Raw genomic sequence first — 24,603 nt, forward strand, 5'->3', positions numbered from 1 at the left:
TCATGCTTAACGTGAGTGGGAGGGTAAAATTTGAAATTTTGGAGGAAGAAAGCAGAGTGTCTTCTAAATTCAAGGGGAAAGGACTCCCAGTATGTTTTTCTGTACTCAAACAGTGTATCAGACTTACAAAATCAGTTTTCTATAATGGTTGAAACTGTGTACTAAAGTTGAAAATCTTTCCTAGCCAATCAAAGAAAGGACGTCAACAAGATTAATCTGTGTAATGTGCCTAAAATGAAAATGTCATTCTTGTATTCCCAGTATTACACTAAAGCAAACACACTTGTCCATTGCTACCAAAATAAATATATTTCTAGAAGATGAGAAAATAAATAAATTTACATGATCTGAATCTGTCTCAGTGAATATCCAAATGACATATAAGACATGACTTACAGTCTTATGAAAAAGGAGACAGTCAAAAGTACTTTTTTTCTTCATAAAGTCTAATTGACACATATTTGGGACATTCAAGGTACTTGAAGAATATACAGGGAGAGACAGAGACATGGCTGAATTTCAATCTTCCAGTGAATGAAGTACAGTTGCTGCTTGATAGAGCATTAGCATCAGTACCCTTTAGCTAGGAATACTCTAAATTATCTGAAATTATATAGGGGGCTTAGCTTGTTAAAGTTGTACTCCCAGTGTGAATCCAAAGTAACAAGTAACACCTCTACTTAAATGACAGTGCTAATGTATATTACCTGTATCCCTCTTCGAGCCTTAGCATCATAACTCCATGAAAGATGGCTCCTTGATATCATGGTACAATACCTGTTCAGCTCAAATATTAAGGAAAGTTTTCAACAAATTATCTGCATCTTGAAAAGGATTGCAAATTGTGGTTGGAATGCATATGCTTACTTTTTGGTACTACAGAAAATATAATTAGAATAATTTACATGTTTATCACATTAATGTGTCAAGATAATTTTCATTATATTACCATTCATATATAAATATCAAAACACTTTTTTTAATAATGTTGATTTTTTTTTTTGATTAATGATGTAAACAAAACAATAAGTGAACTAAATTTTCAAGAACTCAGATCAAATTCTATGCATTTCTTTTTAAAACAAAACAATCTTTGAAAACATTATATTGATCAGAGAAATCTTGGAAGGTTGCTACATTGTAAAGAAATAATAATACAAGATGGCAGTCATTCATATGTCTCAAATTTATTTTAGATTAAAAAAATGTAACAGAAATCCATTTTAATATTTTAAAACAGATACTGATATTTTTATGGTTAATGAAGAAAAAGCTGTGCTCATTTTTGTTAATGAGACAGATATGCTAAATCACAATGCTGTTGTAAGTCTGTTTATTCAAACAATGATGGCGAATTAACTTACTTGAAATAAAAAGCATTCAAGCCCTCAAGGATGGCAGAGCAATTTAATGCTGTATAAGATTAGCTTTCTGAAAGCACACTGTGGAGGTCCTGAGGGTCTTATAGCTCACTTGTACCAAACTTTTAATATCCTCATTTAAATTTCTTCAGACTTAATAATATGCCCTAAAGTAAGAATTTGCTATTTAGGGAAAATATAAATACAACAATTATCAGCTCAGTACTACCCTTGAAGACAATGAGCATACGTACAATCATCCTGCTGGGTCTGCTAGGAATTAGTAAGACTGGGGGACTTTTCAGACATCCTTGCACTGCTCTGTGGACAGATGCTGTTAGATACAAGTAAACTGTCCATATGAGTATCCTCTTCAAGTCAGGCACTGCACGAATACAACTGGACCTTTTAAAGATGGAAAAAAATTCACATTCAGTTAGTTTTAAGCACATTTATAGTAATGACACACATTCTAATGAAAACAGGTCTAACAAAGTGTACAGAGTAATGAGTACTGTGGATTAAAAAAAAAAAAAAAAAAGCCAAACCTGCTCTTGGTTAGTATGTACTTTTAATATTACTTCTCTGAAAGATATCCAATATATTGTGTGTCCATGTGCCTACTGAGGCTACCAGGTAATGGAAAAAGAGTGAAACATTTCAGCCTCTAGTGACCTAGTATATCACTTAATGGGGTCAAATATTTTAAGCTAAACAAAAGTTTTGAATCTTTTTTGATCTGCATAATTTTGAGTGGAAAAAATTACACTCAAATATACAGTCCAAATGCCTGCTAATAAGAAGAAAATATTTTGTTTACTTGGTTTTGTCTTCTTTGGGTTTTTATGGAAAAATTGTACATGAATTCACCAGTCTAGAAAATAGTGGTATCATAAGCAGTCCTACGAGCAGTGGCGTGTATTTAACAATTGTTAATGAAAGAGTCTTGAAAAATTTCTCTTTCATAATCCATAGTTCTACATACCCAAGACTTTCAAAAATGAAATACGTCCTCAGTAGAAAAAAAATGGAATCCATACTTATTAATACTTTCTTTAAAATCCCTAAAACAATGGTGTATCCCCTATTCAGCTAAGATTTAACCATGCTCATGTAAGATGTGAAGGTGACTCTAGAATTTATTCTGGAAAACCTTTGAATAATTTAGATCTAGATTATCTTCACCTCATAACCAAATACTGATTTGGGGTAATCCCAGTGCCAGAAGAGTCGTTCAAAGAGACATAGAGAGGGAAAACTCAAGTACAGTCAAAGCTTTTGACCAGATGAAGATCAGTGATGAGTGATGTCTCTTGGGGGTCCATATAAGGTCCAGTGCTGTTAAACGTCTTCATCAATGACATAGATGGGGGATTGAGCAGACTATAAATTTGAAGATGACACTAAGATGAGCGGTGCAGTTGACAAGAAAGATTGGGATGTCATCCAGAAGGACATGGATAAGTTCAAGAAGTGGGCCTATACAAACTTCATGAAGTTCAATACAGGTTGGAGAATGAAGAGATTGAGAGTAACCCTGTTGAGAAGGACTTTGGAGTTCTCATGGATGAAAAGTCAGACATGAGTCAACAGTGTACCCTTGGAGCCCATAAAGCCAACTGCCTCCTGGGCTGCATCAAAAGCAGTGTGGGCAGCAGGTCAAGGGAAGTGATTCTGCCTCTCTATTCTGCTCTGGTTAAACCCCACCTGGTGTACTGCATCCAGCTCTGAGGTCCTCAGAACGGGAAATACATGGACCTATTGAAGCGAGTCCAGAGAGCAAGTTTTATGCAGGCAGGTAATAGGACAGAGTGGAAAGCCTTTGGATTGAAAGAGGTCAGGTTTAGTTTATACATAAGGAAGGGTGGTGAGGCTCTGGAATAAGTTGCCCAGAGAAACTGTGGGTGCCTCATCCCTGGTAGCGTTTAAGACCAGGTTGGATGGGGTCCTGATCAACCTGATCTTGTGGGTGGAAGGGTGGTTTGAACTAGATGATCTTTATAGTGTCTTTTAACCCAAGCCATTCTATGATTCTATGAATATTAAGAACGATTGTGCAATATAGTAAAGTCCCGTAATGTTACAGGAAAGGTAATTAATACAGAAACCTATGAGAGATAATTTATACTTATTTATTTATATTTTCTGAGGAATTAGTTACCTGGCAATGTCTGACCTATTCAAAATATTCAGAAGAGCCACCTCTCCTAAGATTGTTACGAAGAAAAGAGAATAGTTTTGTTAATGATCAATTAAAAATGAGTTTATAAATGAACTTTAACAAATTCAGAACTACTCAAAGTTTAGTGTTTTGAGATGTTAAAGGCTTATATATGTAAACTACGATTCTTTTGACTTTTTGAAACACAGCTTTGAATGCTATTAAATCTGGATGGAAGTGAAAACAAATCTCAGGAAATAAACTTACTGAAATATAAAAAAAGAAAGCCTAATTTAAAGAAGTTCTGTTCTACCATAAGAACACAGTCTTAAATATATTTAATATTGATTAAAAATATTAGACATTAAAGAATTGAAATTTAAACCAAGAGCAACTCATGAAGATACATAAAAGGAAACAGTAAAGGGTGAAAGGAGCTTTATTCAGTACCAGACAAACCTACAAAGGATGTGGTAGACAACAAAACTTTGATTTGATGCTAATCAGTACTGGATACATGTACTAGAGATCTTCAATTTATGGAAAGCTGAGACTGTAAACGGCATGGGTACATGACCCTTAAAAGCAGGAACCAGTGGACTTGCAAGAAGGTAGAGGGTTCCATTTTGTGAGTGTGCACCACAGATAGGCTACCTTGCCTCACACCGTGTTGTATTCAGCCATTCTTGCTTTTCCTGTGAGGTTTGTCATGACTCATTTTATATCACCACTTTGAGAGGATCCTTTGTCTGCTCTGATTGTCATATCAACTCCTGTAAAATGAGTCCTCTATCCCAAAGTGGGACTAATCCGCAACTTCGTTGGAGCACACTAATGGCACTGCAACATTTTTACCTTCTGCCTTGGGCGACCATGTCAGCACAGTAGCAACAAGCAGCATCTATCAGTGACACTGTTCTAAGAAGAAGCTCTACCCTATACCTGAACTTAGCTGTTCAGAGTCAGTGGTACACCACCCCAGATTGGCAGGTCTGTACTTGTTAAAAAGAGGGGGGGAAAAAGGTGAAAATTAAACTGAACTGCTACCATTTACCTCCATTGTCTGGTTTATTAGAATAATGATGCCTTGTTGCACAGGGTCACTGTGCAAAATATGGGGAAACTGTAAACAGAAGAAAAACTGCAGGATTAGAAAAATTGTGTTCTGTGCATAAGAAAATGGAAAATGACCAGCGTAGCAACAAGAGTGGCTGTCAAGAAGAAAACTAAAATGGTTCATTTAGAAGCTTGCAACCTCAACTTCCATTTCTGCCGATGGTCAGTTCAAGGACTGAGAAATTATTTGGAAAATAACATCACCTGTTCCTGATCCGTGTTACCTTTCAGTAGTACTGTGAGCAGTCACATCAGGCTTTGCCCAAGCAAACCTCCCAGCTTCTCTGACTATACTGGCAGCACACACATCTACATATCCAGACTCCCCAACAGTTATGCTTCAACAACTAAGAAGCAGTTTATAGGATTTTTTTTTGTCTCTGTGGACAGCTATCACCACTGTCAGATGCCTAGCAAAATACATGGTGGCTGAGTTCACATCACCTTCCTAGAGTAGGACAGGGAAACAACCCTCTATAACAGTGGTGCTGGTCTAGACAAGATTAATGAAGCCTTTATGTCATTGTTACTTGGCAGGGCACTTAGATTCTTACTACCATGGCTCATAAAGTTCACAAATGCAACCTCATCTATCACTGAACATCCTTAGTTACCACCTAAGGAGTTGCCAGATGGCCAGGGAATACGTTTTTCATGGAGGAATGGACTTAAATCACTCTTCTTTACTTAGTCTCATTCTTATTTGGTATTTGCAAAAGCAAAAGGGACACATAAAAAAGAACAACAGCAGAAGATAATGTAAAGCCATGGTTACTACCTGTGCCAGCTGAGTCTAGTTCACTCATCTGTGTGAATCAAAAAAATCATAAGGGATATCCTGGTTGAAAACTTTATGTAAATTTTTGACAGCTCTTTGCCTACATTGGGAAATTTCATAGATAGCAGATGCAAGTGATTAAAAAGTCCCTATAATTTTTTTCCTATTTCCTTCTATCCCCTGAGTCTGTGAATGCTCACAGTGCAGCCTCTGGCAGCCACTGGCCTGAAGCTTCTGCCTGTAGCTGGGAATCCAAATTCAGCTGTATTTTAAATCCCTGCAGCCTTTGGGATCCAAAACCTGCATTTGGCAGCTCCACAGTTTTTTTCCCAGCTCTGGTCTTTTTGTCATTGATACTGACTTACTCTGAAGGGCCAAAAAATATGATTACACTTCCACAGTGAACAATGAACCATATAAGGTTCTATTAAAAACAAATGCACAGTATAAAATTGATAGCAAAGCAGAATAAATTCATTTGAAGCAGTTACTGTTTTGGATTTGCTAATAGCAGGTGACATATCGATGGAATGACATCAGTCAAGAGCATGAGTCTTTCAGGCTTCCATTGCCCTAACACGAGAGGTAATTTGGGAGCTTCTGGACATGCAGTGACCTCTTATAGAAGTGATTTGTGGGCTGCAAAAGGATGGGGTGGCAAAGGTACTGAAGAATCAGCAATAGAGTTGAGTCTGCAGTCACATCAGCATTATGTAGTAGAGTATTTTATGAAAAACTGTGATTAACCCTTTGAGTCCACAACGACCTTATGATCTCAACAAGGAGGGTAGATGATGCATGGCTATAAAAAAAAAATTGATGATGTGCCCTAATGACTGCCTTCCCATTGTGAACTCATGCATACTGGAACTGCCAAGATCCTTCTTATTTCTGTACCCACCTCCTCTCCTTCTTCTACATATGCTTGATTGTGATATGCTTTCCATCCTAGCTGAGCTGGAAAGCTGCCTGGTTTAATTTTCTATTTTTTTTTAAATAAACAAAAAAAAAAGTATTCAATATACTCTTTCCATCAAGACAGAGAAATACCCTTTCCTTTTGGCTATAAAGCATCTCCAGCTTGTATGGAGATGTTAAAGGCATGTGTTCTGTTGGTGGAAGCAGCAAGAAAGAGTAGGAAAAATACTGAAACAAGAGGTTAGATAAGGGCAGCTTGGTAGAAGTACATTGGGATAGTGTCTATTTGAAAGTGTTAATGTATCTAGGAACCTGAATCCCTTTTCAGCTATTCTGAACTAGCAGTTCTTGGAGGAATTAAATCTTTTTGTGGTGATATTTTTGGGTTTGTAATAGGGGCCGCAAGACTGTAAGGAAAACCACATGCTGCATTATCACTGAGAGACTGGAGAGAGAGCAACAGCAACAGTCATTGCAAGTAATTGGTGGATCAACAAAAGTTAGTGATGAAGTAACTAAATTTTCAGGTTGCTAGAGTCTGATAAAGCCTTGCAGGTGAAAATATTGTATGCTGAAAAATTAAATTTTGACTAATTGCAATTCTTTTTAGAATTGGATTGAAAATCTTTATGTTTCCTGTTAGAAAAATATCAAACTATTGCTTAAACATATTCATTCTCTGTTCAGAATCTTCTTTCTTGAATGATTATTTCCTTTTTGGTTCATTTTTCACCCTAGAAAAGGATCAAGGACTATTCTGACTAGAAAAAAATAGAAGATTGGATATAGGATAGAGTTTTTAAAATTTATTTTTAATGGTGATGTCAAAACTGAAATGCTTGTTCAAGAGTGTTTGTTGAAAATAAATGAAATTTGAGGTTATATTTTTTTTGTTATTTTGAGTGAAGCCTTATTAAAAATCTGATCTTTTGGGCAAATTTCATTTTGCCAAAATTATTTTAAATGGCTTCATTTGGCTCATTTCAGTATGAAGAAATAAGAGAAGAATAAGGGAATTAAAATCCCTGAAAATTAATACATTCTTCATACAGTTCGAGTAAAGCAAAAACATAAACCACAGAATCAGTCAAGTCAGTCATTCTGTCTCAAAAGATTTTCAGGAACACTGACTAGTTCTCAATAGGTTTATCATGGCTCTTCAGTAATTACTCCTATATTAACATTACTTAATTTTCTTTGGCACAGTCACTCCCATTTTAGTACAGCAAAGACTGTTCTTAACAGTTTTAATTTTTAATTTTTCTTTTTAATTAAATCACTTAACGAGAAATAGATTTCTCTGTTCTCAACTAATACAATATTTATCTGTGACCATTGCCAGAAGTGAATTTCAAGTCCTGAGATTGTCATTCTTGTCCATTCAAAAAATCATGATGGTTATGACATTAATGTTAAAAATACAGTTAACAATAATAAATATTTTTTTATATTTTTTTGGTTCATGTACCTACATTGTGAGACAGATAAGACATCAACAATTGGATTATGATATAAATAACAGACAGTACTGAACAGATGTAAAAAGCCCTTTCCATTTGACTTTCTTGTATCAAGAGACTTATAAATGACAGTATATCTATTTCTTAAAAAATAAATCCTTGTATAAAAATCTTCTATTCTGATGGAGCATTTTAAATGTAAACCTTCCTAGCTTGTCAACTTGTTTGGGAGCAGATGATGAATATGATCAGGTGGTTATAACTGGACTCTTACACTAGAGAAAATTCACCATTTCAGTAAATGATAACTAAAAAAATAATCTGCTGGCATTTCCAGCTCATTAAATAGCTCTCATATATATATATATGAGTGAGCACAGAAAACTATGATGTCCTTGCCACTACTTTAAAGAAATTCAGCATATTTTGCTAATAAGATGAAATTCAAGTAGAATATATTTTGAATATGGTAAATAGCAAGGTTTACTACCAATACGTTACTCATTAATTCTTGGATTCACATTCAGATACTCATGTCTTAAAATAGTTCTCATAGTATTATTTTTTAGTTAGCTTAAATCTCTATGGAGTTCAATAAAAAAGCATGAATTCTGATTAGCTCCAACTGATGTTTCAATGCATACATACTCCTCATATTCGTAATCATATGTGATGGATAGCCTCTTCAAGATGTATACATTAAATATTTCTAGTAAAGCTAAAAGGCTAAGGGGTTTACTTTTTTTTAAATTCAGCTAGAGTGAAGTTATGTCTGAACAAGTATGTAGATTTTGAAAAACACAGGTTTTGTACCTATAGGTAGGCTGGTTCACTTTCATCTGTTTTAAAGAAAAGAAGAAATCTGAATTTTTAGAAATTATTTTAATGGGGAAAAATTTTGCGGAGAATCATCAAGGGTGAGATATATTCCTTCCCTGGATTGATTCTGGGTGTTTTTTTAATCCAATAACTGATTTATGTAAAAAACATGAGTAGAATTGAGAGCTTCATTCCCATCCTTTATAGATACGATAATTTTTAAGCTACTGCTAGCATGACAAGTAAAAACAGAGAGATTTTAGAAGTCTGATTTACTGGTTATTACTAGCATAAAAAATCTATGTGCCTGATCATTTGATTTTATGTTCTTTCCCATGATGTGAAAAGATCTTGGTTTATATTTTACTGAGTGCTTATATAACTGAAAACTGATAAATGCTTATAGATGTTTTAATTTTCTATTTAAATGTTGGTAAGGCATGCAAAGGTAAGAGTTACAGCTTTTTCACATCCAGTTCAGAATGTGTCAGGTGTAATAGGCTTAGACACAACATAGCTTTAATTCTTTCAAATTCCTACTTGACCATCAATTTATTGTGAATCTTCCCAGTCATCTGTAAATTACATTTAATTAGATTTTTTGTCATTGCTGTGGTACTCTTCTGCTTATCAACATCAACAAGATCCTTTTTTGAGTTTACAGGCTCTATAACAAAAGAATTACAGATTGTGATTATTTAAACACTTAAATATACCTGATTATATTATACCATGATTTTTAGAATCAAATCTAATATAATTATTCCTATGTAATATCAAGGGTGGAAATGTTTGTAGTATTTGGCTTAACTGAGACTAACAACTACAACTATTAAATTTGCAGCTATTCTTGTCCTTTTCATGGTCTCACTCTGTCCCCCACTACCATTTATTGTCATAGTTAGAATAGGTAGGTAAATACTGACTTAGTGTAAAAAAAATTTTTTTCTCACCTCTTTCCAAGGACAAAGGAAAATTCAAAGGATCTTTGGAGACTGTGTTTATATCATTCTACTTTGTGGATATGCTGATTTTGAGGGCCAAGGAGGGGTGGCCCATTGAACAAGTTGGGGTGGGTAAGATTTCCTAAAGAAAACCTAATTTGAAAAGTAATACCATTTACTATTTTTGGACCAGTTATAGAGGCACCAATGCTTGCAAGAGCAGAAAAATTTGTAAGTTAGTTTAACAAGTAAATCAATAGATCAATATGTCTTCCAACTTTCATCAGGAAGGTGATAGTCTATTTTCTATTGACTATGACTAGACAATAATGTAATTGTATACCCACTGCAAAGACTGTCTTGCATTTTGTCTGCAGGAGAATTTCCTAGACAAGTAAATTTGTTCTTGAAAAGGAGTCTTCAAATTTAATGTACTCTTAGTCCACAGTAGTTTAATTCAGAGAATAAGGATTATTTTATTCATCAGTATGAGAGTCTGCATGAGTAATTCGTGTTAAACTGAGTATTCATTTTCCTTATAACTCTGTTTATAGAAATATCCATGTTTTTTCTCCCTTAGTAAAAGATATACCAGCTGAACATGAGCCAGCAGTGTGCCCAGGTGGCCAATAAGGCCAATGGCATCCTGGTTTGCATAAGGTGTGGCGAGCAGGACCGGGGAGTCATTGTTCCTCTGTCACTGGTGAGGCTGCACCTCAAATCCTGTGCTCAGTTTTGGGCCCCTCACTTTGCGAAAGACGTTGAGGTGCTGGAGCGTGTCCAGAGAAGGGTGACAAAGTCAGTGAAGGGTCTGGAGAGTAAGTCGTATGAGTAGAGGTTGAGGGATTTGAGAATGTTTAGCCTGGAGAAAAGGAGGCTCAAGGGAGACCTCATAATTCCTTGCAACTCCCTGAAAGGAGGTAGTAACCATGTGGGGGTCGGTCTCCTCTCAGGCAACCAGCAGGAGGAGAGGACAGTGTCAAGCTGTGCCAGGGAAATGTTAGATTGGGTATTAGGAAAAAATTCTTCACAGAAAAAGTTGTCAAACAGTGGAAGAGGTTGCTCAGGAAAGTGATTGAACCACCATCTCTGGAGATATTTAAAAGGCATGTCGATGTCTCACTCAGGGACATGGTTTAGTGGTGGACTTGGCTGTGCTGGGTTAACAGTTGTTCTCATTGACCTTAGAGACCTTTTACAACCTAATTCTATGATTCTATGATTGTATTGTATTATATTAAAAGGCACAATCTTTGCAATCTAAAATATATATCTTATTTTAAATTCAGTATATTTCCATCAAATGGAAAAAATATTTTACCACTAATATATAAAATTATACTCCTAATTTCAGTGAAAGTAGGATGAACACCTGCATCAATTAGAGGTGAATAATAACTGTTTAACTGTGATGTGAAACTTTTTCATGAGAAAGGTAAACACAAAATTATGAAACTTAAGAACTGAATTTCAATAGCACCATTATAAATATATTTCTATTATTTGTTTCTGATTTTAAAAAAAATATAATTTATCCACACTGTCACAACTTATGAGCATAATCCATCAATAAAGTAATATTATAGTTGTTCAGCTATTAAATTATGATCCATTTTGAACTGTTTAAGAGCCTCTGGGATTCTTGTATATAGTTTCCTCTAGTGTTTATTTTTTAATTTGTAATGTACCAGAGAAATGAGTTATAGTGATGAATTTCTGTTTTGTGATTATTAGTTTTTTAGATTAAGTATTTTATCTTGCTGGCTGCAGCCAAGTAAATGTAATTTACACACAGAGCAGTCTATTATACTCATTCAGTGCATGGGGTTTCAATTTTCTCAATTCAAGTTTAATCCCATGGCTAGCTAACAATACAGCGTAGTGATCAAAAGCTGCAAAGCAATTATTAACATATATATCACATTACCATATAGGCATAGATCACTGCTGGACCTTAGAGGAATAACTGTTCTGATGTTTTAGTGTTTTATTATCCTCTGTGTTTTTCAGAATAGCTATCTAATATTTAGGTTATTGTTATGCAATTATTGTTGTAATTGGCTTAATGTATTCAATACTAAATTTATTCATTGAAAATTATTTGTATAATCTGATGCCAGTGGTAGGTCACAACTATAGAAATGTGATGTTCTTCTCTAGAGAGCAGATACTGTAGCCTTTGGCTGTCTTTTTCCATTGTTACCTTTATTGCCGCCACTTTCTGTGTTAATCTCATAAGATCTGGCCAAAAACTAGATATTTTTCTCAAAATGCATATTTTGGGTATGCATGGCAAGGTTTTGGTAATGGGGAGGCTACTGGGGTGGTTTCTGTGAGAAGCTACCAGGAGCTTCCCCCACGTCTGACAGAGCCAATGCCAGCCAGCTGCCAGCCTCAAGATGAAGGTACTGCTGGTCAAGGCTGAGCCCATCACTGATGATGGCAGTGCCTCTGGGATAACAGGATTAGGGAGAAAAAAACTGCTGAAGAAAGACAAGTGGAGAGAGGAGTGAGAAAATGTGAGAGCAACAATGCTGTAGACCCCAGGTTCAGTAAAGAAGGAGGGGAGGGAGGTGATCCAGGTGCCAGACCAGATTCCCCTGCAGACCATGGTGAGGCAACTGTGTCCCTGCAGCCCATGGAGGTCCACAGGTCCACCTGCAGCTCCTTGAGGACCTGACATCAGAACTGGTGGAAGCTCAGAGGCTGTTTCCCCTGGGAAGGCTTACAAAAGCCTTTCTGTAGTAAACTGGATGGGGAAACCTTCAACTAAACACTGCTTCCCCTATCTGCAGTTCTTCCCTTTAAATAAGGACTTAAATCTCCTGTTTAATAAAAAATAATATGTTTAGTTTCTTATGTAAATCACTTCCCTATGAAATGAAACAGCAGGAGAAAGATTTCATTCACAGTAAAAAGAAAAAAAATTAAAGTGGGACAGAAAGGGACCAGATGGAATTAGCGCGAGAAGTCTGGACAAAGAGGGCACTGAATAAATTATTTATTCAGATCTACATTAGCACTTAACAGAACTCATATACTTCATTTACAATAGTTTCTTTATATTGATGATAAATTTGGATATGGTGCTTTGCAAACAAATTGTGAATACTGTTGAACATTTTTTCTCTGTGACTACAATCTTTTTGCATATTGACAAATCGCAATGCCAACATAGGCTTTAGGTTAGTTCTGGTGGTTTAAATACAATAACAGCAAAACATAGATGTTGCTAATTTCTTCATCTGTAGTTGTTCTTTCTGCCTTGTACACCTTCTATTCAGTTGAAAGTTTTTAGAGCTGTTGGAACTGTATATAATGAGTAGAGAACAACCTCAGTGTCTCCTCCATTCATGCTCTCAGTATAAAATCAGGTTGCAATTCTACATCTGTGTGTGAACAATTGTAGCATAATAAGCTCTATTTGCCTACTGGGCATGGTACTACCAACCTTTAATTCATTACTCTGTAAAACACTTTGTAACGCCTGACATCTGAAAAGCTGCATGAACAATTTAATTTTATTATTGTGAATGTAAAAGAAGAATAGGCAATTCCAGGTACATTAGCTTTCTTCCATGTTCCTGTCACTGCAGAAATTTAGAGGTACCTGAATAAAGTAGAAGGACTGAAATAAAATGCTGATTGAGAATAGCCACCACTGTTTTAAAGAGTAGAATTAATTATCATATAACTCAAGCCTTGCTCACGTTGAAAACATTTTCCACATTGACAAAGTTCCAAATACTGGTCTTGAGGTCTTTGACTGGGATAGAGCTAATCTCCTTCTCAGTGGCTAGTATGGGAATATGTTTTGGATTTATCCTGAAAACCGTGTGATACTGTAGGGACCTTTTTGTTATTGCTGAGCAGAACTTACACAGAGCCAGGGCCTTTTCTGCTCTTTGTTCTGCTATTCTTGCAAGGAGGATGGGGGTCAATGGAAAATTAGGAGAAGAAAGAGCCAGGACAGCTGATCTCAACAGACCAAGGGGATGTTCCACACCTTATGACATCATGCTCAGTATATAAAGTGAAGAGAAGAAGGAGGGAGGGGGGCATGTTTGGAGTGATGTTGTTTACCTTCCCAAGTAACTGCTACAGGTTATGGGGCCCTGCTCTCCTGGAGATGGCGGAACACCTGCCTGCCCATGGGAAGTGGTGAATTAATTCCTCATTTTTCTTTGCTTGTGTGTGATGCTTTTCCTTTCCCTATTATACTGTCTTTATCTCAACCTACAAGTTTTCTAGCTTTTACTCTTCTAATTCTCTCTACTATCCTGCTTGTGGGGGCATGAGAGAGCAGCTCACTTTATTGCTGACTGGGGTTAAACTATGACAGGGAGTAAGGAAAATAACCATACAATTTATGGTAAAATCATTGTACTTATACAGATCAAAGTTCTAAAAAGCCACACAAACATTTGGTCGTCATAATAACAAGACACTTGAAGTAAAAATCTTTCCAGAGTTCACGAAACTGCTTATTTAATACACAGGGAGGAAACAAATAGGACACCCTTCCCTTCACACACATTTTCAAGCAAAATAAGTCTTTCCAATGAAATAATTCTTCAAGGAAAAGATGGAAAATATTGTCTTAATTTTTATATAAGTCCTCAGAATAAACTTATTGACTGAATCTGTACTAGCAAGCCAAGTAAGCATGAGTTTTTCTCTCTCTTTGCTAGCAGACTACAAGGGTTAGTTCCAGACTGTGTATTAGAAGTGTCTCTGCCCTATACTGGATTTCAACTCATGTCAAGGAACTGTTCTGAAGAGTAGGAAGTGATTTAAACCAAAATTATGCCATAGTATTTTTTTACCAATTTGGCTGTACAGAGAAATCGAGCGCCACTGACCGAAAATGTTGCCTAGTAAAGAAATATTTTCCTGGTATAGGTGAACTCTGTTTCTTGATATTTATGCTGTTTGGCATTGATGCTACATGTCTACACAAAGGCATTTTTCCCAATTAAATTCCTTGGTGTTGTGTAATCCCAACTTCAAAAATTCCCAGATTTCAATTATGCGGAAAACTTTTTCCTAAATGCCAATGACATTTCAGAAGTTTTAGTTAGTTTATTTGGTTCATATCAGCATTACTGAAATTATTCAAATTTTTAAGGTCAATTTTGTCTTTTGACATCGTAAAGTTGAGGTTTATTTTATACTCTATTATTTACGTAGATAATTTATTTATTTATATTTGTTATGCATTCTTATGGGAAAGTAACAGTTTTTGCCCTACCACAAGTAAATATTTCTATACTTTTTAGACAGTTTTCACCCTTTAACACTGCTAGGTTTATGATTGGGCTCAATGGTCTTAAAGATCTTTTTCAACCTAAATCATTATTTGTAGATGTTTGTGGATATGGCTTTTTAAAACATTTTTATATATTTACTTTGTCTGTTTTCCAGATGGATAAGCAGTTTGACTATGTTGATACTTGAAAATTGTTTTAAATAAAAAAAATTAGAGAAGTATACTAATTAAAAAGGCATTTTAAACAAGTCCTTCCCCCATATTTTAATGTATAAGCTGCACATACAGCTATGTGTTAGTACACACAAACACAGTTACTTGAAATCTAAGGAAGTTAGGATTTTTTTAAGACACTCATGAGACTGTATTTCTACAAATTTTCCATCTGTATCATCACCCATTTTCAGCTAAGGTTTTATCTGAATATATGAGTGTCAGGATGAGCCCAGCAATAAGACACTGATGTATCTTATGAGTACATACCCAAGATTCAGGTTAAAATGTAATGGGGAAAAAAATGAAAATCCAAGAATAATAGTAAAGCACAGATAAGTAGGAGCATCTGTTTTCCCAGTATTAGCTTGAATTATCCCTTCCTAATAATGTACTGTCATACTACATTATTCTGTATTTACATTTACGTATAGATTATTTCTTGTCTTTTTCCTTTACCATGCATCAAATTGCATGCTAATATATCTTATTTCACAGTACTATCATTAAGGCATACCATACTTTACACATATGTAGATGTTAGTGAACCCTATGTTGCTGAAATTGCTGAGTTTTGCATATTTCAGCTATGAAAAATTATTTAACACTATTTATGTAACAGTTTTATCATCATAAAAGGATGTACACTATATTATTTTGTTTCATACAGCAAAGTTCACTCACAGATGTAGGAGTATTAAAGAATTCTCTATTGGCCTATAAGATGCCCTTTCTCACATAGTCCATTCCTGAAATAATTTACAGCGTATCTTATTCTTTTGCTCTTTGACCCTCATCATTATTGGTTATTAATTGCCAGGTCACTTAGGAATTGAATTATAACACTCATATATTTCCCTTAGGGTACTGATTATCCACTTCTCTTTCCTCTGGTAGCAATAAAAGTCTCTTATGAAATAACTGACTGCCAGAACTGCGTTGCTACTATAGTTGAACAAACTCATTTTTGTCAGGATATCACATTAAAAAAATTGCCTCTACATAATTCATGTAATAACTGCACACGAAATAGAGATGAAAGCCTGCTAGAAAAGAAGCAAAGCAAGTATACGTATAATTGTATTAAAAGCAAAATTACTGAATAAGTAAATAAAGCATATATATATATATATGCATGTATAAACAGTCTAAAATTGTGAAAGGAATAATATTTTACTGAAGAGGTATACAATGCAAACTGTATATTTGTGTGTCTACTATGACAAACAGATCGAATGATTCACTTTAGAACCTTTTTAGGGTAGATAGGTTTACACCTTTTCAAAACTTAGTAAAATACTCTCACAGGACCTCATTGTAAGATAGAAATCCTTTCATTGATTGCCTGAACTCATCATGCCTGGGTTTTGGCACTACCATTGATACTTGGTACAATCCCTGCTTTTTCCCTATATGTTACCAGATGTCTGTGATGTCCTTCAGGGGTATTTTTACTACATAGAGTACACACTTTAATTTTGTTCAGATACTTACACCCATTCTGCTATAGCATGTTTAAGCTTTGGTGAATCTCATAAGCTGGAGCCCAACCTCGCAAGGTACGCAAACAATGACAAAAAGAGTTTCCACAGATGTGTTAACTTAAAAAAAAAGTTCAAAGAAGGTATATATCTCCCCAATAAAAAAATGCTGGAAAACTAGTAATAATGGATGAGGATGAATCCGAAATATCTGGTATGAAGAACTGCTCATAGACTTTTTTATCTTTAAGCAGCAAGGTACTTGTTTATTCAACATTGGGAGCAAGCCAGCTTGCACTGGACAAACTTGCTCAACTTGAAAGTGCAAAAGCAAGCCATTTTATACACTTTAGATACAGGGTTACCTCATTTAACATACATATTAACAAGTGGACTAGTCTCTGGGCGGAGTTTTTAAACACATGCACAGTCTTTTACTGTGGGGGTCTTCTCCTCAAGCCTTCATCCCTCTGGTGGTCGCCATGGGCGTCTTCCTCAATTTGACCTCTTCGATTAGGTGACCTGAATTCTTCAAGCTTGCAAAATCCTGGCTCTGGGCCTTCTATGTCTTATTCAAACGTCTAGTTTACCTAATTTATTGCTGTGTGCGTACTACTCCTATTCTTTCTATAATAAGGCCTTTGGTCCAGTGAGCAGTGCTCCTAAAATCTTCTTCTAGCAAAACAGGTATTGGAGTTTCTTAGCAGGCCAAGATATCTCAGTTAACTCTTTTAGGCCTGGCTCCTGTTTCAAGAAGGCTGAGGTACTCAACAACTGTTTTGCCTCAGTCTTCAATGACAAGCTCTCTTCCCACACTTCTTGAGTGGATGGACAACAGAATGGAGTGTTGGGGAGCAAAGTCCCTCCCATTGTAAGTAAAGATCAGGTTCATGACCATCTGAGAAGTCTGAAAGTAAATTAAGTTTATGGAACATGCAACAGGTGGAGAAGCCCTGTGGCTGTTATTTGCTCTTGTAGTGCCAGTACTTTCCATCCCAAATATGATTTTTGTAACTAGATCCAAACTGACTTACCATCTGTAGGTTGTGCCTATGGTAAAATGTAGTTAAGATGTAGTTAATATTGTGAAAATGTAAATTCATAATTACATGAAGTACTCTATACTGTCAGGATTTCTGCAATAGTATTAAAGATATCTTTACTGAAAATGTATTTCTAGCACCATCTAGTTTTCCTTTTCACAAGACCTTAATACTTATGTGCAATTAATCTTGTATTTGACTATCCTACACAGATTTTCCTTCCTGCAGTAATTTCCAGACGTGGCTTATCAGCACACAGCAGAAAAGTAATATATGTAAAAATACAGTCTCCTTAGCTCTGAGTAACTGTGGAGCAAATACTTTACAGAAATCCTAGTAATTTTATGATTTATGACAGCTCTAAAAAATAGGGATAACACATTCATTTACCAGGGTCTTTCTTTAATATACCTGGTTGACCCAAATTTTATTTTGAATTGTGTAAGTAACAATACTACTTTAAATATGTTTTTAGATATTACCTACTAGCACAGTCAGATTATTTAAACAGATTAAATTCATTATTAAGAAAAGCAACATGCTCCTACCCATAAACCATGTCTTGAATCGATCTTTCACACACTTGCATTTAACCTTTTAAATTTTTCTGGAGAACACGAGGACTGGTTAGTGCTACATTAAGTATTTTCTGTATAAAATGCCCCATGACTATCAAAAGGCAGAAGAGAAAATGAAAATAATCTATAGGTCAGAGAGGAAATAGTTTTGAGGGAACAAGAGGAACCTCATTTCAACAGTTACTCCCACCTTTTAGCCTTTACAAGCAGAGAGCAGCAGCAGTTTGATAACTGTATTAGGAACAAACTTTTTATTATTTTTTTTTTACTAATTAACCTGATGGTTCTCACAAAGAAAATGTTTTTCTTTGTCTTTAATTCCTGTTGTTTCTTTCTTTATCTTTGTCCATCATAGAAAGTCCTCAACAAGAGGACTGTGTATGAATGACAATTATCCTTTCCTGTTCAATGGCTCATATTAGAACACGGAAAACTAAAGGACTATACATTTTAAAAATATTTTTAGTTGTTTTTTTTTTTTTGGTGTTATCCTTTATAAATGTTGTAGTTTTATTTATTTATATATACAGACTATATAACTCTTCTGATAATAGAGGGGTCAGGGTATTTGCTTTTCCTTCTTCAACTAGATGTCTCTGATCACAGATTCCTTATCTGAATTGTACATCATTAGCCATTTATTTCCATACTTGGCTAGTGACAAGTGAACATAATAGAATTTATCAGAAACAGCAATGAGCTTTTTGTAAATCCCATTAATCACAGTGTCAAGCTGGATAATCATTGGGTCAAATGATAACCTCTGACCTGTAATCATCTTTATCTCTGGATATATGAATAGCCCATATATATGAAACTTGGGCAGTTTCATTATACATTCATGAAGATTCTACCTATGTGTTAAATGTTAAATATAATTCAGAACAGGATGTACGTCCTCACCAAATTCAAGTATAGAAACTCACATACGTGTTTCTTGTTTTCAATGAAGTGAAAAATGTTGAAGGCTCTTCAGAAATACTTTTTCCTAGAAATATTAATTGGGTCCAGAAAAAGTAGAAAACAATACACCCCTACTGAGATATTGCAGTTTAAGTTTCAACAGTTTCCACAATGAATTCATTATTTATTTACATATTCAAAATAATCACCTTTTAATGATTTAATAATGTTTCATGAAGGCTTTTTTCTCAGATATAATGAGTTATTTTGTCTTTTGATTTAGCACTGCATATGTTCCTTTTGGAACATATATTTGATTGAAGTGGCAGCACGACACATCCCCAAAGGCTCAATCAATGAAATAACTTTCTGAGGTCAACTTAGTGAACAAAAAACCACTAAATGAAGTGCATGTCTAATAATAAAGGTCTTAGTCCCAGTTACCATCTTTTTTTCAGAAGGGACAGAAGGGAACCATTCATACCAAATATCATCACAGTCCAAGCTAAGGAGTAGTATTTCAATCATGAGATTATCCTGGATATTATTAACTGGCCAAGGGTCCAGAAAGAGCTATCAGGCTCTGGCATAATATTTTGAATATCAAAACTATAAAGACAATTTCAGAAATTTGGATATTGGTGCTATTGCTCTTGATTTGTACAGCAAGCTCTAGAAAATTAAAGCCCATCAAGTGGTAATCTTAAAGTGATTCATCTAATACTTGCATCTGGAAAAGTCAGATGATATCTGATTTTTCAGGCCAGACAACCTATGTTTATGTTACTATATCTCAGTATTTATAAGAAAAATGTGCATGTCTTAATCTGCAAGCTGAAATCATTGTACCAAAATTTCCTGCGTTTTGAATCTTGTAGTATATAATACATGGCAATGATCCCTATATGGGGATGACATATGGAATAAAAGAAATTATAAAGAGGGATCTGTCTGCACTAAGTGGCAAAGCTTTTGGGAAACAAAAATAAATCTGACCTATCCTCTTACTTGCAAACAAACTTTATTCTTAAAATGTCTACAAGAAAACAAAATCCACTTAGACTTGCCTGTATACTTGAGGGATATGTTGATCAGTATTGGAAGGTAAGAAAAGAAAATTTGCTTTTCCTGTAGTAAGGAAGGAATATGAGAGTTGAACACCATAGATGTTCCATTTATAGATTTTCCCACAGGACTCAGAGGTTTTCCCACTGCTGTGGGAAGCTGACATGAAAGCATATTCAAAAACATGATTCCCTTTCTTCATACTATAAACACTTTATTTTATTAAAGAATTCTCAATTATGAATGCTTTGCTGTCTATATATGACCTCCAATCCAAACAGCAAATGTGCAGCGGAAAGCACTAAGAAGCCACTTCAAAATCCGTGAGCTTAAACGGTTCCACTCAAAGCAGCTATTTTTTTATTTATGTCGTTTCCTCTCTGGTCTCTACATATTTTACTAATTGTTGGTGGTAACCCTGATAAGCTGCTCAGCCACAAACAGATACTTGCTCACTCACTACTGGTGGGATAGGGGAGAGAATTAGAATTGTAAAACGGAGAAAACTCCTAGGTTGAGATAAAGACAGTTTAATAGGTAAAGCAATAGTTATACGCAAGAAAAGCAAAACAAAGAATTCATTCACCACTTCCCATGGACGGGTAGCTGTTCAGCCTTCCCTGGGAAAGCAGAGCTCCATCATGTGTAATGGTGATTTGGGAAGACAAATATCATCATGTGAACATCTCCCCGTCCTTCTTTGTCCCCAGGTCTATATGCTGAGCATGACACCAGATGGTCTTGGGTCAATTGGGGTCTGGCTGTGTCGGCAAGGCAGCTGGGGTTGATGGAATTCCACCTGAAGTCTGGAAACATGGGGGCCTTGCACTCCACACCAAATTTCACGAGTTTCTGGTGCGCTGTTGGGAACTCGGCAAACTACCATCAGACCTTCATGATGCAGTCATCATCACTTTGTATAAGAAGAAAGGAATTAAATCAGATTGCTCAAACTACCGTGGCATTACTCTGCTCTCCAATGCTGGCAAAATCCTGGCAAGAATACTCTTGAACAGACTAATACCCACTATAGCAGAAGGAATTCTACCTGAAAGTCAGTGTGGTTTCAGAGCCAACAGGAGCACCACAGACATGGTATTTCTTCTCAGACAACTGCAAGAGAAGAGTAGGGAACAGAACAAAGGTCTCTATGTAACCTTTGTCGACCTCACCAAGGCTTTTGAGACTGTGAGCAGAAAAGGTCTGTGGCAGATTTTGGAATGTTTAGGATGTCCCCCCAAGTTCCTTAAAATGATCATCTCACTTCATGAGGATCAGCACGGCCAAGTCAGATATGGCAATGCACTTTCTGAGCCCTTTTTAATTAAGAATGGTGTGAAACAAGGCTGCGTTCTCGCTCCTACCCTATTCACCGTCTTCTTTAGCATGATGCTCCAAAGGGCCACGGCAGACCTCGATGATCAGAACGGTATCTACATTCGATATCGTACTGATGGAAGTCTATTCAACCTAAGGTGACTGAAGGCCCACACCAAGACCTTAAACCATCTTGTCCAGGAGCTGCTTTATGCTGATGACGCCACCCTTGTTGCCCACACAGAAGCAGCTCTGCAGCGTTTAACATCCTGCTTTGCAGATGCTGCTGAGTTCTTTGGGCTGAAAGTCAGCTTAAAGAAGACAGAGGTTCTTCATCAACCTGCACATCAGGAAGTCCCCCATCATCCCCACATCACCACTGGCCAATCAGAGCTCAAATCAGTCCAGCAGTTTAATTACCTAAGGAGCCTCATCTCCTCGGATGGTAAGATTGACAGAGAGATAGACAACAGGTTGGCAAAGGCATACAGTGCTTTTGGAAAACTCCACAAAAGAGTATGGCGTAATAAACACTTGAAGAAAAGTATCAAGATCAGTGTTTACAGAGCCATATTGCTGTCTACTCTCTTGTATGGTTCCAAATCATGGGTCATCTACCACCACCACCTGCGTCTCCTAGAACGCTTCCATCAACGCTGCCTCCGAACAATCTTAAACATCCACTGGTCAGATTTTGTGACCAATACATCTGTTTTACAGCAAGCAGCAGTCACAAGTATAGAAGCCATGTTGCTGAGAACACAGCTGCGTTGGGCAGGGCACGTCTCCAGGATGAAGGACCACCGCCTCCCTAAGATCTTGCTTTATGGTCAACTTGCCACTGGTTGCCGCAAGAGAGGAGCCCCGAAAAAAAGATACAAAGACTCCCTGAAACAACATCTCAGCCTTGGCCATATTGCTCACCATAACTGGTCTACTCTGGCCTCCAATCGGGAGGCCTGGAGACACACCATCTATAACGCTGCTGTCTCCTTTGAGAACACACGCAGGATCACTCTCGAAGAGAAAAGGCAATGCAGAAAGAACTGTGTATTGCAGAATATACCATCTAAGGAGTCTTTCTGCTCTGCCTCTTGCAATCGGATATGTCTGTCTCGTATTGGCCTCATAAGTCACCAACGTGCCTGTAACAAATGTGGATAGAGCCTTCCCAAATCTTTGTTCGCGAAGCCCAGTCATGATGTGTCCCTTCCCAGCTCCTTGTACACCCACAGCCTTCTTGCTGGTGGAAAAAGTCTTGACATTGTGAAAGTATTGCTCAGAAATAAATGTCCCTAAGTAAAATTAAGCCCAAATCCTGTATCTTAGAAGAATTTTAAAATATAGGTACAGTCTGCACTTGCCAGAATACTTTACAGAATTCTGAAAGAAAAAAAAGAGGTTATTTCCAGCAAAAACTTGACATAGATTAGTCCTTTCCATAAATGATACAGATGAGGCCACAATTGAAGTATAAATTCTATTCTCCTTCCAGTCTGTAACAGATTTATATCAAAGTTCACATTTTCAGGAACAAAGAAAAGGAAAAAATAAGTCAGAATTTACTTTTTTTTTTGATTCATCCTTGTTTTCTGCTAGAACAAGAGAAGGATCCCATCTCCAATCCATCCACAGCAATCCGGTTGCACTGGGAAATGTGAGATCAAGAGCCTTCACCCATGATTTTTATACATTTTATGGTCTGAAGTGGGGAAGCAATTCTTCATAGAAGATTAATTTCTTACTGTCAATGCTACCCTACATGTTGTCTTGGGTAAAGCAGAAAAGAGATGCTTATCCAGCACTGTATTCTGAGCTAGTGTCCTCCATAGTCCCATGCTTCCATTCGTTCACAAGAAATCAACAGGGGAAATCAGGGAAGATTTAGCTCTTTGCTCTTAATCTTTGTCAGAAAAAAGGTTGTGATTAGAATTACTTTTTTGAAACCTGTATTAATTAAAAATGTAAATAAAGTTAAAGGGAAACATTTTCATCACCTGATGATCCTTAAATCTGTTACTAAGATTATTAGCAGTTGTCAAGTTATACTTTTCTTCAAAATTGTTAAGGAATCATGAGATATTTTTTCTTTTATGTTTAAGAATTGCTTCTATCTTCTAGATAAAGACAGGGTAGGTTAACTGTGAACAAAGCTGGAAACAATAGCAGCATATCCAAGAACAAGCTCTAGACCAAAGGGATCAAATTTCTGTGGGTAACATATGTTCACAGCAAGTCAAGAACTTTCATTCTAATAGGATTGTTTACATTATGCCAATCTCTAAACATATACAAGTCAAAAACTTTTGTACTATATGATTTAAGTCCAGCCTTAACATCACTAGAATCATCAGAATGCCAAACTTCAAAATTGCAAATCAACAGAAACATTTGTGATTTATTCCTATCAGAAAAAGAGCTGCACCCAAAATAGTCTGATACAACATCTTTTTCTATTTGTCATGTTCTAATTTTGACTTTGAGTGTAAGACTAAATAGAAAAAGAAAAAACAGAAGGAATGTAATGCATGTTACCTCAGTAATTGTTTGAGTCAATATCAAATTGTTGGATGATGTATGATGCACAATGATAGAAATTAAGTGCACCAAAAGCAAATGCTAAGCACAGAAGAATACAAGGGGAGTACTTGTCTTACTATAATCAAAGTAGGATTAGAATCTGATTTTCTGAGTTTAAAAAAAAAACTATTTCAAATGACAACAAGAGTGCAGAAGATTAGGAAGAGGAAGTTACGTTTTTTCAGAAAATTAAATTAGCTCTCGTTCTGTCAGTTCTTATAAGTTTTGCAACATACTGAAGGACACCTTGGAATAATGGTGAGTATTGGACCTGACCATAATAATACAGTAGTATGGAGATATGTGCAAGTGTTTTATATTGAGGTAGAGGATGATTTTAAACTTGCCAGGTGTTCTGTGGTATCTACCAATGTGTCTACTCTAGCTCTACTCTTACTTCAAGGTTGTTGATCCCTTTTTTAACATAAGGGTGAAAGGGTGCAATAGCTATTGCGAAGATAAATCATGGTAAAAGATTTGTCTCAGCTAGATACTCCCTAATACAGCAATTTAACTTCCCACACAAAGCACAGAAGTTTTGGTTCTTAGCTTCACTCCTATCAATGAATGGACATGAGAAAAACTTTCCAAGCATAC

The 24,603-nt window shown here is 36.1% G+C and overlaps 1 long non-coding RNA gene across 1 annotated transcript; it reads right to left on the bottom strand.

Moving 5' to 3' along the window:
• Nucleotides 1-698: 698 nt before the first annotated feature.
• On the bottom strand, nucleotides 699-13,758 carry LOC127466968 (uncharacterized). The gene is made up of 3 exons (XR_007902912.1): nucleotides 13,438-13,758; nucleotides 1,616-1,766; nucleotides 699-777 (listed from the first exon to the last, which is right to left on the bottom strand). It is a non-coding gene; the product is annotated as an uncharacterized LOC127466968 (long non-coding RNA).
• Nucleotides 13,759-24,603: the final 10,845 nt, after the last annotated feature.

Source organism: Manacus candei, unplaced genomic scaffold (genome assembly GCF_025592945.1).
Source record: "Manacus candei isolate 608988 ecotype Guabito, Panama unplaced genomic scaffold, ASM2559294v1 h1tg000011l, whole genome shotgun sequence".
Lineage (NCBI taxonomy): Eukaryota > Metazoa > Chordata > Aves > Passeriformes > Pipridae > Manacus > Manacus candei.